The sequence below is a fragment of the Rattus norvegicus genome, chromosome 20 (genome assembly GCF_021556685.1).
Source record: "Rattus norvegicus strain SHRSP/BbbUtx chromosome 20, alternate assembly SHRSP_T2T, whole genome shotgun sequence".
NCBI lineage: Eukaryota > Metazoa > Chordata > Mammalia > Rodentia > Muridae > Rattus > Rattus norvegicus.
In genome coordinates, this window is record NC_141553.1 from 20,254,929 (window position 1) to 20,261,122 (window position 6,194).

Sequence of the window (6,194 nt, forward strand, 5' to 3'; positions counted from 1 at the left end):
GTGTATGACTGTCTATGTTGTTTGTTTGCTTTTATTTGCCTGTTCACATTTTTATTTAGAGAAAAAGAAATCAGAGTTGGAGGGATGGGAAGGTAAGAAGGAAGAGTGAGAGGAAACTGTGATCAGAATATATTGCATGAAAAAATTTATTTTCATAGGAAGATGTAAGTGGCATATGCCTTATCAATGATTTGGTCTTAAAACATACGATCTTTGCTACACATTTAATTTACCCAAATGGAATGGAATCTTTTAATTTAATTTTTAAAATTTACACTATATAAAAATATATATGTAAATGTTATATATAAAAATAATTTCTTTACGGCGATACTGAGGAAGTCTCACACCATCCAGACAGCGGTGGCAGAGGTCACAGAGCTGTACACAGTACTTCTCTCAGCGCGTGGCAGAAGATCTCGCACAGCCTTGCAGGCCAGAAAAGGTGTTCTTTCTCTCTTACAGAGAGGAGAAAGAGAGGTTTGGAGAAGTGTCAGTTTTATTGTGGTCTTGATGTAAACTGGACGTAATCTGGTAAGAGGGAACCTCAACTGAATTACCTCCGCATTGTCTTCATTAATGTGGGAGGGCCCACTGTGGGCGGCACACTCCCCAGGCTTCTCATACTGTTTAAAGAAAGGCAGCTGAGCAAGAGCCAGCAAACCACATTGCTCCGTGGTTTCCTCTTCAGGTTCCTGCCTGAGTTCAAGTCCTGACTTAATTTAACGATGGTTTGTGAGCTGGAATTGTAGGGGAGATAAACTCTTTCCTCCTCTAAGTAGCTTTTGGTCATGGCATTTATCACAGCAACAGAAAGCAACCCAGCATCCACAATGTCTGGTCTGAATCACGAGGCTTTGGGGAGGCCACCCAGGACTGGGGTCTAAGCAAATGTTTCTGAAGATATCATTGCCAACACAGTGGTTCTTTGCAGAAGTTTGCTTGCTTTGAGAATCCTCTCTGATAAACTAACATTCCCTTAATGGTTAAAGGCTTTGGAGAGCAATAATTGCATCCAACTAAATTAGATATCAGACAATAAAGCAAATTAGAGGAACAACCTGTCATCAAAAGTAACACACATCAGTTTTTCAAAACAGTGTATTTGCTTTTGGATCAGAGTAAATTGTTGGGCTGGTTGTAATAGTCTCTTAGGAGAAAGACCAAAATTTGAACATACTTATTTTAAATGTCTCAGTTAGGTGTACAAACATTATTTTGCTAACTTGTTTCCATTCTCATTTTTTTGAAATGACCATTTTGTGTTTTGATTTTTTTTTTGGGAAGGGGAATCTCAGGTGGCCTGGACTGACCTTGAACTCTCCTCCTCCCAGCTTCTGATTCTGCTCAGTTGAACAGCATGCACCCCAAGGTCCAGTTTTCATTATTTCTTCCTCTTTATTCCTTGAAAGTTCATCATGAAGGTGGCTAGGAGAGACCCTGTCTCCTTATAGTTCTTGAGGCAGTGTTAACTTTGTATATCATTAATTAAGTATTTTTTGCAGTGTCGTGCAATGTGCTACTCACATGAACGCTTGTGTGTTTTTGTGTGTGTATGTGTGTGGAAGTATGTATACATGCATGTGTGTGTGTGTGTATGTATGTATGTCATGTTGCGATAGCTACTGGGTTTACTAAACATACAACTGAACAATATGGTTCAAAGCTTCTGTCAGAACAAAACCATGTCACTAATTAGGAATCGGGATTGTGTAACAACCCTTCCACAGAGTTATGATTGTTCCCAGTCCATTGCACAGGACACGGTAGTCAATAGGTCAAAGTTCGCCTTGCCCATAAATTGAGGTGCTGGTGCCAGGACTTGTGACTGAAGCTAGGATTCCCCCACCTCAGTTTCCCTTACAACCTTGTCTTCCCCACTGACACTTTCAAGATCAAATGCTGTTTCCCACCCGGGTACTCTTAAACTCTTCAGGCCTCTGTTTGTTTCATCTGCCCATATTTTTTTTTTTTTTTGCACACTCTGAAGGAAATATCACCATCAACCATCTGGCCTTTGTTTGTTTAATATGCCCTCAATAATTTCTGCGTATTCTGAAGATAAAACTGCCCTGGAGGCCTGAGGGCTTGTTTTCCCTCCCAAAGTCTCAGCTATTTCCCCAGCTCAATCCTGTTCCTGTAGGCCCTTTGCAAATTCCTTTCTAGGTCCCTCTGTGGGCTACCTATTCGAAGTGTGCAAACTGTGGTTCTGATGCAGCTGCCCACTTCGGCAGATGAACCCCTGTCCCCAAGAGCTTCAACAGTGATGGTTCCACATTGGAGCACAGACCGTGTACATTGTCTTCAGAAGTGTCCCAAGAGTGCTTACCTGTTTCTGAAGTAAGCACTGAGTGCCCCTGGAGTCTGCCTATGGTTGACAATCAATGCAAACATTCTCTTTGCAGGACTTGACGGAATTAGCAAACAGAAGATGACAGAAGCGTTTGCTGCGGTGCCACTGCTGTGCGTTGGTCATTTCTCTTTAACTGGCTGTCCTTTCCCGGATCTGCAGTCTTCCTTGTGTGCTTCCTGGACGATGTTCATTTTATCTCGCTGTTATATGGAACAGAAGCATCTGGAGGTGGATGGAACTCACGGTTATCTCAGTGAACTTCACGCTCAGCTCATCCCGCTATTGGTGGTTTGTTTGTCTGTGTGTGTGTGTGTGTGTGTGTGTTTCTTCCTGTAGAAGAGAAACATTGTAAATGTTCATTGAGGTCTGTTACCCCGTGGCTGTGCTGTGATTACATACTCCATGTTCTAGTTTTCCTTTCTGTTGCTGTGACAAAATAACTATAAAAAGCGACAGGGAAGAGGAAAGGGTTTATTTGGCTTATGATTTCAGATCACAGTCAGCCATTTCGGGGAAGTTAAGGCAAGAATTCAAGCAGCTGTCATGTCACATCCACAGTCAGGAACAAGAAGGGATGAATGCATTCTTGCTTGATGCTCCATTAATTTCTTTTTACTGTAATACAGTCCTGGGACCAGCGTAAGCCATAGTGCCACCCTCAGTGGGCTGGGTTCTTCCAATATCAATTAAAAATTAAGATAATTCTTCAAATACACGTTCGCAGGCCTATCTGATCTAGATAGTTCCTCATGGAGACTCTTCCTGGGTGGCTCTACTTGTGTCAAGTTGACAACTAAAACTAAGCAACACACAAGGATATGTGTATGTGCAATGAAGTGCCTACATACACTTACACACAGACATACACACACATACACACACATATACACACATGCACACACATGCATACACATGTACATACCATACCATACACACATACACACACAGACACATACATAGACATGTATGTACACACACATCACACACACCACACATACACCACACATACACATCACAGACATGTATACACACATACACACATATACCACATACACATGTACACACACCACACATACCACGTAAACATGTACACACACAAACCACACAATACCCATTGCACACATGTACACACACATGTACACACATATGTACACACATATACAGGTACACATATATACACATATACACATGTACATACATGTACACATATACACAAGCACACACATGTATATATAGACACACATGTATACACACACACAGCTTTAATTAGCTGGTGCTATAAGGAAACAAACTTGTTACATCTAAAAAATCAATTTGATCATCTCTCCTGTTTTCTAAATTCAAGTGCATTGAACTCCTTTTCATGTTTTTTTCTTTATGAAATAATCCTCAGGAGGAAACTGGAGAAATTAAAGGCATATTGAATTTATCATAGGACGCTAGGGTGAGCTTCAGTCATTTGACTGTGAGGTCACTAAAGGTGTCTGCTAAAGAGGCAGCCATCTGAATGCAATCCAGATCTTTTCATGGAGATCAGTGCTGCATGGATCTAAGCAATCTAGAATTTTCAGAAGCCTTCCAGAATACTACGAAGTTCACTATAGTATAGATAGTATAGCATATGATATGTACAGTACAGTACAGTATAGACTAGTATAGTTTAGGAGTTGTTTGCTTATGGAGGTAATGCTCTAGACCAGCAATTCTCATCTTATGAGTCATATATCCTGCATATCAGATATTTATGTTCCACGAAAGTAGCAAAATTACAGTTATGAAGTAGAAGGAAATATTTTTATGATTGGGGGTCAGCATATGAGGAACTGTATTCAAGGGTTGCAACATTAGGAAGGTTGAGACCACTGCCCTAGAAAGAACTGCTTTCTAAGAGGAGGAAAGTTGTCATGTATGTCCTTAAACATGAACTACCAACATTTGGAGTTCAAAAGATTAATCAATCTTTGAAATATATCTTAAATCCATTACGCTGTGTTAAAGTGCTCAGCAATGTAAGGATCCTGTTTAGAGATCCCAGGTATTTAAGGATTGTTCAGTGGGGTCTGGGGAGATGGCACATTGGCTAAGAGCACTTGCTGCTCTTGCAGTGGACTGGGATTCAATTCCTAACACCCACATGGTGGCTCACAACTGTTTGTAACACCAGTTCCAGAGGAGCTGACTCTGTCTTAGGAACTGTGTGGGCACCAGACACATACGTGGCGAGCATACATACAGGCAAACAAAACATTCATATACATAAAATAAATTAAATTGAATTAATTAAAAAAGAGTTGGTAAGCTAGGATAGGTATTAAAAAGGCTGCTTGATAATTAAAATAGCAACTGAAAGGCTGGAGTTATATAGTATACCTCAGTTGAGAGAATGCTTCTTTAGCAACAAGGAAATCCAGTCCATCCCAAATATAACGGAAAACTAAGTGTTGTGGGATTAATTGGTAATTTCAGGATGAGGGAAGTAAGAGCAGACTGACCAGAAGTTCAAGATCATCCTCATGCTGCACAGTGAAGCAGAAGCCAGTCTGTTTTAGTTTCTTTTTAAGTGAAAGTAATTATATCACCAAGGTGTCTTAGTTAGAGTTTTCCATTGCTGTGAGCAGACACCATGACTCTTTTAAAGGCCAACAATTAGTTTGGGCTGAATTACTGGTTCTGAGGTTCAGTCCATTATCATCAAGGCGGGAAGCATGGCGGCATCCAGGCAGGCATGAAGCTGGAGGAGCTGAGAGTTCTATATCTTGTTCCAAAGGGAACCAGGAGAAGACTCTTTTAGGATAAGGGTCTCATTGCCCACCTCCAAAGTGACACACTTCCTCCTACACAGCCACTACCACTCTAACAAGGCCACGCCTCCTAATAGTGTCACTCCCACTCCTACAAGGCCACGCCTCCTAATAGTGCCGCTCCCACTCCAACAAGGCCACGCCTCCTAATAGTGCCGCTCCCACTCCAACAAGGCCACGCCTCCTAATAGTGCCGCTCCCTGGGCCAAACATATTCAACCTAACACAGGAGGTTTATGGAGGACAGAATACATTTATAAATGGACCTTAATTGCAGAATGTTCTAGTGCCACAACCCAGGACTGATGTGGACAACCTAAGGTTTTTATTTTTTGTAAGAGAGCACCATCTGGTTGGTAGCTCTGTTGGTAACTGGGTGGTCCCTGAGCATTCTAACCTATGTGTAGTAAGAATAGAGGTCTAGAAGTCAGGAGGCTTGGGTTGTACTTTTAGGACCTATGATTTTTACAGTGAAGAATGTTATCTACGTGAATCAGAATCAGACACCTCATTAACTGGTGATAACATTGCACAAACAGGAACATGTTCTTCCGTGGTATGAAGTGGGGTCACCACACCTGACATGTCACAAAGATACCTGAAGTCTATCTTTTCTTATCAATATAACAATACAACCTATGCCGTCAACTGACCTGGACACGTCTTATAGGTAAAAGCGGTATCATTTCGAGTGTCTGAGGCCCGTCCTGTGTTCTCTTATCACTGCTCTTGGATTTTCATTCATAATTTAAGCTCATCCTGGCCAGTGAGTGTGAGATTAATGGGGCTTCAATCGAGTTATTCCAAGGAAGAATGATATATCTGCCCTTCACCCAAGTTCTTTAGAAGAGATAATTCATCCAAAGAAACACCAGTCAGTAACTGTGTGTCATTTGTTACTGTCTTGGGTCGGGAAATACAATCATGGAAACAGATAAAAGAGGATACGGATTTATGGAGCCTATGCCACGATGGAGACCAGTGGCCAAGAGGAGGGCTTTCAACAGCAGCATGTTGACTGAGCGACAGAGAACATAACT

At 41.4% G+C, this 6,194-nt stretch overlaps 1 non-coding gene across 1 annotated transcript; it reads right to left on the bottom strand.

Annotated features, from left to right (window-relative positions):
- Positions 1-5,629: 5,629 nt before the first annotated feature.
- Positions 5,630-5,758, bottom strand: Snora24b (small nucleolar RNA, H/ACA box 24B). The gene has a single exon (XR_015646048.1). It is a non-coding gene; the product is annotated as a small nucleolar RNA SNORA24 (small nucleolar RNA).
- Between the last annotated feature and the right edge of the window lie 436 nt (positions 5,759-6,194).